This window comes from Aotus nancymaae, unplaced genomic scaffold (assembly GCF_030222135.1).
Source record: "Aotus nancymaae isolate 86718 unplaced genomic scaffold, 86718_ANA_hifiasm-v0.15.2.pri h1tg000046l, whole genome shotgun sequence".
In the NCBI taxonomy this organism is placed as follows: Eukaryota; Metazoa; Chordata; class Mammalia; order Primates; family Aotidae; genus Aotus; species Aotus nancymaae.
The window spans coordinates 22,548,923-22,562,314 of record NW_026988460.1 but is presented as its reverse complement, the minus strand read 5'-3'; the positions used below and the strand labels follow the sequence as shown (position 1 = coordinate 22,562,314).

At 44.4% G+C, this 13,392-nt stretch overlaps 1 protein-coding gene and 1 pseudogene across 7 annotated transcripts in view; both read right to left on the bottom strand.

The window, feature by feature from the left end:
* Positions 1-13,392, bottom strand: part of ATG7 (autophagy related 7) — a 277,334-nt gene that overhangs the window by 27,977 nt on the left and 235,965 nt on the right. The window lies entirely within an intron of this gene.
* On the bottom strand, positions 696-2,388 carry LOC110569275 (splicing factor 45-like; annotated as a pseudogene).

Genomic DNA, 13,392 nt, shown 5'->3' with positions numbered 1-13,392 from the left:
AGAGAAAGATGCTGGCTCAGTGGGGATCACTGCTGAAGGGGGGATCAGGAAGGCAACAGCAGTCTTAGAGGAGGGAGTACATTTCACCATGAAGTCTGGAATGGGTGCTGGTTGTAAAGAATTGGGTTTTTGGGTTTTCCTTGCATTTATCTTCATGTTTCTTGCATTTCTTTAAAGCAAATCACTATTTCCCAATTCAGCATCTAAGTTTCTCAGAAACCGATGAAAGAAAGTCTGGAAGCTACTCCTGTGCCCAGCTCAGGTCATTCTGGCTGTTTAAATGCAGAAGGTGGCAATGTATAGAGTGCTTCTCAGAGTATGGCCGGGCAGACTGCTAAGAGCACGGGGACTGCATGCACACCACACACTCACTGCTTTCCTCAGAGCATGCCACTGCTTGCAGGACCTCACTCTCTCTGGGAGCTGCTCTGATAAATGCTTTAATTGTTCAAAGCAGACAGAGTTTGTTTAGTCATGTCTGCTGAGGTGGGAAGGGTATTATAACACATCTGTGCTGGCTCTTTCTGTGTGGGTCATCCAGTTCTCAGGCCTGCCTGCAACTCACCACCCTCTAGCCAAGAGCAAGAGGGGTCCTCAATAAAGCCAACGTGGGCACCTCTGATCCAAGGAGAAGGTCCTCCTCTGTCCAAAACACATATACACACTTTCAAACTGAAAAGGAGTGAGAGGGAAGTCTCTGGGCCCCTCCTGTCTCCTCGGGAGAGGATGGTGGTGCACACGGGTCATGCTGGGGTAAGAAAAGGGTAAAGGAGCAAAAGGTGACAGAGCCAATGCGTGAGGAGCTGATGGCCACAGAGCCATCTCAGCATCCCTGGTACCTCTGGGTAGAGACAGAAACTCTCTGGTCCTTTCTGCCCTGTCCCCTCCCGCTGCCACCAGGATGATGTGCAGGGTGTCCCCTGCCATGCCAGCGACCCAGGATATTACTGACCAGGTGAAGTCTCACATTATGAGAAATAAATTAAGAAGTTCCCTATTTTTTTAAAAAAAGGATTTTTATATTATATTTAAAAACCACTAAATAGAAAAGGGATCAATCAACATATATCTTAAAAGTCCTTCCAAGAGTCTTGGTATGCAACAGCCATGCAGGCTGTGACCTTTTTCCTTCTTTTCTCAGCTGCAGTTCGTTTAAGGATCATTGGCGATGACTCGTGCTCTAGTTCTTAAACTCAAACTTGCTCTGCCAAATCCAAGACCCTGAATTTGTCCAAATTGTAGAAACATGCTTTTACCACTCGTCCACCAAAATACCTCCCATTCAAATCAACAACCGCTTTAATTGCTGATTCAACTCTCTCAAATTCTAAAAATATCCGTACTGCTTCATCATCGGGGCACCAGGAATTTCAAATATCACATTTTCCAACTTTGCCATATTTTTCACATTCTTCCTTGGTTTCAACTTCCAAGTCTTCATCCACCTCTCCTGCACCAACCATGTTCCTTAGGAGGACCACTTTAGTAGTACACTTAAGTATCTCAGTCAGTGGATTTGAATCTGACTTCTTGGATGCATCTTTCTCTGTGGCGTCGCCCACGAAGATCTTGCCGCCAAGCTTGCTGGTCTTCTCCACCGACAAGGCGGTGCTCAGCCCCTGCTCATGCTTCCCCAGACCCTGGCCCTCCCGGAAGCCATCTTCTGCATGATCTTGTGCGCCACCGTGCCCCCCATGTTAGCGAGGAAGGAGTTGCTAGGCCCAGTTGGAGATCTCAGTCTGTCTTGTTCTTCATATATGGGGGGAGGAATGGCAGCTCTGGAAGACTGTGATCGAGGTCTTGAGTCCTCTTCATAAGGAAAATCTCGGATTAACTCTTTGTCCTTCTCTGCCAGAGAAGTGGGTGGGGCAATGGCAGCTCCGCCCATACTTCTGTTCCTCCTCTCTCGTTCATAATCTTCATCGGAATCTGGATCTGGTCTCCTTGAAAACTCACTTGCTTCATGTCTGTCTTTATGCCTTTTTTCCCTTTCTTCTATTTCCTTTTGTCGTTCCAGCTCCCGCTGTCTCTGCCGTTCCTCTCTTTGGCGCTTCACTACTTTCTCATAATCATTAGGAAACATAGGATCATATTCGTCAGCTAAGGGAATCAGAACTTCCCCTGCAGAAAACCCACTGGGAACAGGATCCTTCAGCCCAGTTGCTACATGCGGTGGAGTGTCCACAATTTGCCGGTCATCTGAGGTGCCACCTCGTTTTAGGTCAATGACTGGGGCAAGAACCGTACTTTGTTTTGTCCTTTGGCTCTTTGCCTGAGTGAGAGCTGCCTTCTTCACCTGAAGCTGAGACTGTAGAAGTTTGAAGTTTTTGGACCAGTCTTCTGTTTTTGAGTCACGGTCTCCACTCCTAGGTCATCGTAGAGGGACATCTTTTCCTCAGTTTAATGCCGGCCCGCCCGGCCGACTCTGCCCATGGGCCGCGGCGGCGGCAGCGCGGAGCCAGGCGGCACTCCACGGAAACCCGCCGGCGGCAGGAGCCCTTGGCGGCGCCCACCCTCCGCTGAGTCCTCAGGGCGCTCGGCGGCGCGGGGTCAGAGAGCGCAAGAAGTTCCCTATTTTTAAGGCTATGGTATTCAAGAGCCAGGTGGTCGCAGGGACAAACCTCAAGGTTCACACTGGTGATGATAACATCATACACTTGCAAGTATTTACAAGTCTCCCTTATGAAAACAAGCCCTTGCCCTCATCTGACTACCAGGCAAAGGCCAACAGGACAAGCTGCTATATTTCTAATTCCTGATTTTGAAGAGGGTCTTTCATCTATATGACTAAGAGTTAAAAAAATTCTCTGCTGTTTGAAGCCATGTATCTGGGAACATTAAATAAATGCCATCTATAGGCTGTGCTGCTTGTGGTGGGAGGGACATAATAAGCAGCTTCTCTCATACTGCAGTTCCTAAATGTTAGTGTATTTTTCCCTCCCAATCAATTATCTTAATTACTTTCAAAGAAGGCTATATATTATCTTTAAATATTTATTTAAGTCTTAAAAAAAAAAAAAAAAACCAACTCCTCACCCTGGCTGGCTTTGGAGGTGCCCCAGAATGTTAACCTCAGCCTCTTCACTCCCAGGCCTTCCTTGCCCTATCCTCTTCCTCCATGCCCTCCTGTCCAGCTACCAGTAGTTTCACTGTCACCTGAATGTACCGCTCCCTGTTTTCCATAGTGCCTTCGATATGCTATTTCTTTTATCTGAAATTGAAACGTCTTCCAGGCTCACCTTTGCAGTTCCTATCCATTCTGCAGAAAGCCTCTTCCCACCTCTCCCCCACTGACAGTCTGACTGGATATGCAGTCATGAGTCCAACACCTTATTTATGACTTATCTTCTGCTGTGTCCCTGAATAGTGATTTTATTCTTGTAATGTTGTTTTAACTTTCTGTGTTTTTTTTTTTTCGAGACAAAGTCTCGCTTTGTCACCCAGGCTGGGGTGCAGTGGCGCAATCTTGGCTCACTGCAACCTCCACCTCTTGGGTTCAAGTGATTCTCCTGCCTCAGCCTCTTGAGTATTTGGGACTACAGGAGCCCACCACCATGCCCTGCTAATTTTTGTATTTTTAGTAGAGATGGGGTTTCACCATATTGACCAGGCTGGTCTCGAACTCTAGACCTTGTGATCCGTCCACCTCAGCCTCCCAAAGTGCTGAGATTAAGGGCGTGAACCACCACACCTAGCCTGTTTTAACTGTCTATATGCATTTTGTATTGTCTCCTCTGGTAGGCTGTATGTTAGACTGTGATATCAGAGGTAAGAATTTTTCTCTGTAGGCTTCTCAAGGTCTCTAATGGTGGCCAACACACAGAAGGTATGTGACCCTCTGACTTCCTAGATATTGGTGGACTGTAAATGACTGACTGCCATTCCTCTGAAGGTAGGATAGTTATCTTATGTTTTTTAAGGTATGTGCCATATGACTTCAATAAACCTGGGCACATAAGCAGGGGCTGCTCCTTGCTGATTTAATAACAGCAGCTCAAGAAATATTTGTTGAATGAAGTCAATATTGTTGCAGGCTGTAAACAAGATTCAGTACAGAACACCTTGCCTTGTGAAATGGTTACCTTTCAAACCAGAAGAGTAAACAGAACTTTCATTAAGGTGTTCATTTACTCTGCTGTGCATATTCTCATGGTCCCCAACATGAGAAGGTGACGGAAAGCCCACAACTGAAGCAGAAGGGACCACATGGGTGGTCTTCAAGCAACAGGCAAAGCGGGGAAGATTTAATGATTCAAGCTGACAGGGAGGGATACAGGATGCATCACAAATCAGCTCATTCCTGCATTTCTGCATGGATATGGGTGATAAATTACTGTGTTTGTAGTCCCAAACAAGGAAATGAAATTACCTTCTTTGGAACAGTATCTTACCTATGTTGGCTGTTGTAACATCTGACATAAAAAAGGCATCTTAAAGGCCTTACTTGTATAACTGTAATCTGTAAGTTTTTTTTAATTAAGACTAAGAGCATTACCCAGCCTCTTTAAACTATAACCCATCTGTTACAGGCAAATCTTTAAGGCAGTTAAAATCCTTTGTAAAATAGAACTTTCTCAAATTTTGATATATTTGCCTCCTATATATGACTGTGGGACATGCATTTTAACTGTCATGCTTATGACCACAGATCTCTGTGTTCCTTCCCATGCAATCCTCATATTGATAATTGTTTTGAGGTGTTTATGTAGCATGAAAAATAGTTCAGTGCCACTGATGATATCCCATGAGTTCTTAGGAATGCAAATTCTTAACTATGGTATTAAATAGTTACCCTGGGACAGGTAGAAGAGAATTACATTATCTCAAATATACAAGGATGGTTCAATATAAGAAAAAAAAAAAGGCCAGGTGTGGTGGCTCAGTAATCCCAGCAATTTGAGAGGCTGAGGTGGGTGGATCACCTGAGGTAAGGAGTTTGAGACCAGCATGGCCAACATGGCAAAACCCCGTCTCTACTAAAAATACAAAAATTAGCTGGATGTGGTGGTACTTGCCTGTAATCCCAGCTACTCAGGAAGCTAAGGCAGGAGAACTGCTTGAACCTGGGAGGTGGAGGCTGCAGTGAGCCAAGATTGTGCCACTGCATTCCAGCCTGGGTGACAGAGTGAGACTCTGCCTCAAAAAAAAAAAAAAAAGAAAGAAGGAAAGAAAGAAAAAATGGGTAAGAAAAAAATTTTAGTAATATACCATATTCAAAAGGATAAAAAATTATTAAACATCTCAAAAGATGCAGAAAAAGTTTTTTACTTTCACTCATAATTTTAATAAAACAGAAAATCAGTATCAAAAGGAAACTCCCTTAATAAAATCTACAGCTAACATGATGGTAAATAGTAAAACTTTAGATTCATTCTTAAAGTCAGGAACAACTAAGGAACCTACCATAAGAAGTTCATTTCAACATTATTTTGGTAGCCTTAGTGAATGCAGTAAGACAAGAAAAAAAAATGAGGTACACAGACAACAAGAGTATAAACTATTATTATTTGCAAAAGATATTACTGCCTACATGGAAAATCTGAGACAATTCTCAAACTGTCAAAACTAACAAGATAGGTCAGCAATGCTGGTGGGTATATCATCAACATAACGAAAATCAATAGTTTTGCTATACACCAATATTAACCACTTTGAAAAACTGTAGAATCAGGGACATTGGTAATAATCCTATTGCTTATAAGTTGGCAACTTTAAAAATAGTCAAAATTCAATTATGGCAAGAGTTCTCAATGAAGATTGTTGCTTGTTGTCTGAGTTTTGTTGTTGTTGTTACTGTTGAGACAGAGTTTCACTCTGCCACCTAGACTGGAGTGCAATGGAGCGATCATGGCTCACTGAAACCTTGACCTCCCTGGGCTCAGGCGATCCTCCCACCTCAGCCACCTAAGTAGCTGGGATTACAGACGAGTGCCACTACACCTGGCTCATTTTTGTATTTTTTTGGTAGATATGTATTTTTTTGTAGAGCCTCTCACCATGTTGCCCTGGCTAGTCTTGAACTCCTGAGCTCAAGCAATCTGACCACCTCAGCCTCCCAAAGTGCTGAGATTACAGGCGTGAACTTTGGTGCCTGGCCCTTGATGAAGATTAAGATTCAAGATTACATAATCTCATATTCTGCCTGTGAATTTGGGAAACAGAGCAGCAGTTATCACATTTACATCAGCACAGCATTGAATAGTTTACCAAGTCTAGTCAACTATCACAATAACATTTTAAATTCTCAAAATAATCCTAGCCAGGCAAGGTGGCTCACGCGGTCAGGAGTTCGAGACCAGCCTGGCTAATGTGGTGAAACCCCACCTCTACTAAATATAAAAAATTAGCTGGGAATGGTGGCACATGCCTGTAGTCCCAGCTACTTGGGAGGCTGAGGCAGGAGAACCACTTGAACCCGGGAGGTGGACGTTGCAGTGAGCCAAGATTGCACCACTGCACTCCAGCCTGGGTGACAGAGTGAGGCTCTGTCTTAATTATAAAAAAAAAAAATCCTGTGAGGTAGAATGTTTACACATGAGGAAATAAAGGCTACAGGACTTTTCAGCACCTGCTAATGGTCTTTAGATTTAAAAATGGCTATAACTAGATATTAATGCTAGCTGCACACAAGGTATTAAACTAATCAACAAACAAATGAGTATCTGTCACATACAAGGGCAGAGGAGTAAAAAAAAAAAGAAAAAATAACACCACATGCCTTACTGTGAACCTCTTATGAGTAAAGTTAATCATTCAGGCTAAGAGGGGACATTTTTGTTTCTACTTTTCAAGGAATAATTAAAGAAATAAATAATTTCTACTTTCACCAGCTGGGCACGGTGGCTCAAACCTGTAATCCTAGCACTTTGGGAGGCCAAGAAAGGTACATCACCTGAGGCCAGGAGTCTGAGACAAGCCTGACCAACATGGCAAAACCCCATCAATACTAAAAATACAAAAATTAGCCAGGTGCTTGTACATGCCCGTAGTCCCAGCTGAGGCAGGAGAATCACTTGAACCCAGAAAGTGGAGATTCAGTGAGCTGAGATAGTGCCACTGCACTCCAACCTGGGTGACAGAGCCAGTCTCATTCATAAATAAATAAACAGATAGATAGAGATTTGCACAGAGAAATAAATATCCTTAAATTTCATAGCAAATTCTGAAGCAGCTAGGAAAAACAGAATATACGAGGCTTGTTTCTGTGTTATTTTAAACATCTGCTTGCTGATTTAGGGTCATGTTCTTAATCTGTAAGACACAGAACCTCACCTGGTGGATGACAGGACAATGGGGATCTGTTATGGACTCAGAAACCCCTTTTTTTTTGCTTTTCATTTTTTTAAAGAAACAGGGTTTTGCTCTGTTGCACAGGCTGGAGTGTAGTGGCATAATCATAGTTCACTGCAGCCTCAAACTTGTGGTCTCAACTGGTACTCCCACCTCAGCCTCCTGAGTTGGTGGGTCTACAGATGTCCACTACCATGCTCGACTAATTATCATTATTTTTATTTTTAGGAGAGATGGGTTTTCGCCATAATGCCCAGGCTGGTCTCAAACTCCTGGGCTCAAGTGATCCTCCCGCCTAGGCCTCTCAAAGTGCTGGGATTACGGGCGTGAGTCACTGTGCCTGGCCCCTGGTATTTATTAAAGCATAAAAAACAGACTATAGATTCTTTAGTAGAATTCTGCTTTTCTGAGAAATATGTAGCAGCTGTCACCATTTTGTATAGAACTTGGGTATTTCTGTAACATTTCACAGTTGAAGGGAAACCCAAACTCCCAATTTTTAGAACTCTAAGCCAGTTTCCCAGTGGGGACAGAGTGGGAACGGGCTTCTCCATTGTGGCTGGAAGGCAATGCCTTCCTTCGTCTGTGTTTCAACTTCAGCTTAACTAAGCCACAGCACAGCTAGCTAAGGGGAGCCTGCCAGGTAGACAAGCAGAGGAAGGGGCCCACAGAACAGTGGAGAGATTTGGGGTTCCTTTTGATGGAACAGAGAATGTTTCAAGCTGCTTTTGAACTGAGACTTTAAAAAATTGTTTTGTCTGTTTTGGCCTGGGGCTGCATACTTGAAATGATAAAAGCAGTTCTTTCAACTCAACTTTAAATCACAGAGTTCCCACAGCTAGTGTCAACATGCACAGTGCAATGGCTCTAAAAAAGAAGGGGTGGGGGCTGGGGGCTGGGGCTGGGGACCATGAAGTGCTGCAGTTATTACAAGTGGAAACAGAAGATTCTGTGTCCAGTCCAGGTCCGCTTTCCCCATCTCTTGCTATGCATTTGGCTGATTTCCCCTTCCTTTTTCTAGTTTTTCCATGTTAGCTGGATTTAGCAACTGCTGTTTTGGCCGTAATCAGAGATCAAGTGTGGTATAATTATTCTAACATCACAAGGTACAGTTTTGTTTCCAGGGCCGGTATTTTAAAATCTTTGTTGCTTGCTCAGTGCCAACATCACCAGAGCACTTCCTCCAGAGCGTACAAAGGAAATCAGGCCCAGAGCAACACCGTAAATCAGGTTTTCGTGAAGCCCGGCCCTCCCAAAGGCAAATCAACGTTTAGGGCTCCCTGAGGAACGGCAGCACAGACTTCTCCATCACTCTAAATCAAACACTTCAGCGTACATCACCTCTGCCTAAAGGAAGAATGGGTTGTCCGGGAACAAGTCATGCATGTGGTAAAAGTTAACAATAATCCTCCCTGTTTCTTCTGTCTGGGCCTAGAGACAGGCTAGATAGCTGTATCCCGTATGCAGTGGGTCACCAAGGTGGAGGGCAAGATCATCTCTGGCTAAGAATTTTTTTTTTTTTTTTTTTTTTGAGACAGAGTCTTACTCTGTTGCCAGGCTGGAGTGCAGTGCTGTGATCTAGGCTCACTGGTTCAAGCAATTCTCCTACCTTAGCCTCCTGAGTAGCTGGGACTACAGGAGCCCACCACCACGCCCTGCTATTTTTTTTGTATTTTAGTAGAGACAGGGTTTCACTATGTTGGCCAGGATGGTCTCCATCTCTTGATCTCGTGATCCGCCTGCATTGGCCTCCCAAAGTGCTGGGATTACAGGCGTGAGCCACCGCACCCGCCCAGCCTGGCTAAGAATTTTATGAGGATAATTTAAAACACAATTGAACGGTCCCTACTTCCCCTTCTCCGCACTCCCCTCCCTCCCACCCCCAGAAAGAGAAGAGATGGAAAGGTACTAATTTTAGTTAACAGGCCAAACATTTATATAGAATAGTCATCATGACCTCTGACTGATCCTTACAACCTGGGGCTGTTCTCAAGAATCACTTGGGTTTGGCTACATTGCAAGCACCCAAGGAAGTATTTCCTACAGGACACAAAATTATGTCAGCAACATTTACAACGTCCTTTATAAAGTACAGGCTATTTCACTAGCACCTCTGAAAAGCCCTAAAAGGTATCATAACTGTGTCCATTTTACAGATGAGAGAACAGGGCTGAGAGGGCAAAAGGGCATGGCTTGAGGTCACACAGCTGGTAGGTGGCAGGCTGGAACCTGACCTCACATACGTTTGGTTCTAGATCCAGAGCTGTCTACTAATTTGTAAAAGGGAGACTTCAGACACTAAATCAAAACAGCGTGCATGTTCACAGTCTTGCCCACAGCCAAAAGCTCAAAGCAGTACAGGCCTGGGGTTAGCATTTGACGGGCTATTCTGAAGGTTATGGTTTACTTGAATTTATTGCTCACAGTCATATGAAATTACTCACTGAAAGCTTTTGGGTGGACCATTTTGGTATAAATGATCACTAGAATTTTAGTCTAAATTCTGTGAATAATTATGTCTGCTGCCTTGGGGCATGACTCCTTCTGGTCCAAGCCCCTCCCAACTCTGTGCAGCTTCTCACAGGAGTGTCTCAGTGGCCTTGCCTAAGTCCTGGTGACTCACTCAGCCAACCTGCAGAACCGTGAACAGTATATGAGGCTCATCTGCTCATCTCATTAATAAATCATGAGCTTATTGAGGAATTCCCCAGCGTCACCTAGCAAGCCCAGAATCATCTCCAAATTACTGTAAACCCACCTATAGTTAGGAGAAAGGAGTGAAGGCACAAAGTGGGAAGTTCCAAAAATACATGACTCTCCTAGCTTCAGGGTGTAAGGGTTCCCTGATACTTCATCAAAATGATCTGCCAGCCTCTGCGTTGGTGACTTACCTCTTCCACACGGCTGTTCGCAAGTAGGGGATAGCTAGCTGAAAGGAGGTGAATGGGCGTGGAAGGCATACAATTCTCCTCCCAAGAATAGCCTTGTAATGCTTGGGTTAAGGGCTTGAGTTCTGGGGACAGACAGATCTAAAATGGAACTCTGGCTTGGTCACTTATTAGCTGATGACCTAGAGGCATGCCACTTAACACTCTATGTCCCTTTCTACAAAATGCAAATAATGGTAGCTATGTCAGGACTGCAGTGCGACCAATGGCATAAAGAGTTGAGTGCAATACCAGTAGGCTGTATCTACTTTGTTATTGTTGTCAGCAGTAGCAGTAATCTAGAGTCATTCCATGTCTGGAAAATTCCCCAAAGCTTCCTGGGCTGGCCAGGCCATGCTGAGCCCACGGCGGCCCTGGCAGCAGATAAGGAGGAGAGGTGGCTGCAGTCTAGCATCTGAGGTCCTCAGCATCCCCTGTTCGGCTTGCTCCTTCCACCTGCCCTGCCGTCCAATATGCCTTTTCCTCAATCTAGAACATCGCCTCTTTTTCTCCACCACCACTATGTCCCTCATCTTTGGGTTTATGAGTCACCCTCTGTGACTCTTAGCCACCATTTCCTGTGTCGGTCCCAGTCACACTCTGCTTTCCCCTGGTCTTTGTCAGCATCTAGCATGTGTGGCCAGTGCTCTCAGGCCTCCATGCTCCATGTGGCACTGGTCTTCCCTACTCATGACTACCAATGACAACCAACTTCTGCCTAGGGTTCTACTGATCTGAAATGCTGCAGCCGGGTGAGGTGGCTCATGCCTGTAATCCCAGCACTTTGGGAGGCCAGGCGGGTGGATCATGAGGGAGATCGGGACCATCCTAACACGGTGAAACCCCATTTCTACTAAAAATACAAAAAATTAGCTGGGCGTGGTGGCACACGCCTATAGTCCCGGCTACTTGAGAGGCTGAGGCAGGAGAAATCACTTGAACCCGGAAGACGGAGGTTGCAGTGAGCTGAGATTATGCCACTGCATTCCAGCCTGGAAGACAGAGTGAGACTCTGTTTCGAGAAGAAAAAAAAAAGAAAGAAATGCTGTATACCTATTATCTCATCATGATCTGTCATCTGTTGGAACTATGTTTCAGCATTGCCATCAGACAGGCATTTTTACCATGATCCCCATGTCAAGGGAAGGGAAACTGGGAACCCAATGATCTACAGCTGTCCACTCTGCTACTCTCCCTCTAAAGCCCCCACGTGGGGCCTACAGCAACTGCTACTCCCCTGATGCTAACAGGCAGCCTTAAGTGTGAGGAAATGCTCTACTTGTTTGCAGAATGTTGGCCCCATGGAGAAGATTCACGACCAACTGTGCCTACTTCTCAGGGAAGAGTGCCGGGGGGGTGACGTGTGAGGTGGCTCCTACTAAATGCTGATGTTTTCTTTACTAGTAAATGCTGAGATAATGAAGAAGGAAAAATCACTTCCCAAACACACTGCAGGTTACTGACAAGCCAAGGCCCAGATCCACAGAATGAGGACTGTGAGACCAAGCTTGTCAGGTGGCCATAACAGCTGCTGTGAGGTACAAGGTGAGCTCAGAAGTGTGGTGTGTGTGCTGAGGCTCTGCTTTCACCTACACTTGTTGTTTGCTGTGGGGCCATTTCCTCTGCTGCCTGTGTGTTCCTCCAGGGCCAGCACGGCCTCTTCCTCACCCCTACGTCCCCAGCCCATCTGGTATGGTGCCTGGCAAGGCAGCCACTACCAGTAGCCATAATAGCTACTGGTTAGCACATAACTCGCTGCTGAGTTGTAAGGGGAATTACAGCTCTTTAATCCTCAAAATATCCCTCAAAATAGGAGGGAAGTAGATGTATCAGTTCCACTTGTTTACTGAGTGAATAAACAAACAGAAGAGAATGGCCTTTCGGACATTTGAGCTCTCTGCTAGAACACTGCTGGAGAAGGAGTTTTAACCAGGGCTTGCTCGCTCACAGTAGAGGAACATGTCGAGGTGTACAGCATGAGGTGGGGTCTGCCTGAAGTGGGTGTGAATCCCAGCTCTGCTGTCTTTTAGCTGTGTGACTCTGGGTAGGTTTACTGACATTCTCTGAGTCTCAGTTTCCTTGTCTCACAAGCCCCTGGTGAAAATTAAACGAATTCATGTGCAAAAGTCTCAAGCATACAGCTGCCATCTGGGGATGAGACAAGATGTCTCCTTCCCTCACTCCTGAAACATAAGCACAGTCTTGAGCTGTACGAAGGTGGCCTCAAAGCTGTTTCCATGATAAGGTGCCCAAAACTGTGTCATTATCTGAAAGTGGGGTGTGGAGTGCAGAAAAAGGGAAGATGATTTGGTTTTGAAATAAAAGATGCTCAAGGTAGTATAAAAACTCCTCTCACTGCCCACCTTCCATGAGGACAGCAAATAGTATCATGTTGAATGCAAGACAGCATGTTCCCGATTTACCCCTCTGCACTGAGAAAGCGTCAGCCGCCGGTGCTTCTCAAGTCAATCCCAAGAATAGCATCAAAACAAAATCTGAGTAAGATTCAACCATCCAGAAATACTGCATTAAGGAAACAGTCTGAAATAATTACCTTAACCTATTTATTTTCTCATCATTAAAATGGGGGTTAGAATAGTACCCAAGTTCCTTACACGAAACAATATAATAGATTTTCTTAGTTTCAGGAAACTCATTGGTATAAACATGGAACTACCTTTCTTTTGCTGGTTAAAAATTTTTTTTAAAGATAAAGTCAGCTTTAGAGGCCACAGTATTTTCAAATAATAACAGCTCATTGGGCAGGGGATTTGCACTCTGGGAAATTTGGCAAGTTGGTGTTTCAAAATTAAAATTTGGGGAAAATGTTTGAAGATCAGTGAAAGATAGCACTGGACTCTCTTTACTTACATAAGTAGGGTTTTTTTTTTAATCTTGATGAAAATTTTTATTAGACTAGAATTGCAGAGCTACAAGAGAATTCTGAGATCAACAGTTCTTTTGTCTTCATTTGCCATCTCAGAACTTGGGGCCAAGAGATTAAGATTTTTTACCTTACCATTTAAATACAGTACTTTAAGAAATAATTGTTAAAATTCAGTGAAAGTTATTATCTTAAAAGTACACTGACTTTTCAGCTTATATCAAGTTTTTTCTTATGTTTCAACAATTCTGATTATCAATTTGGGTAAGGGCCACTTTGGGAAAGGCTGAC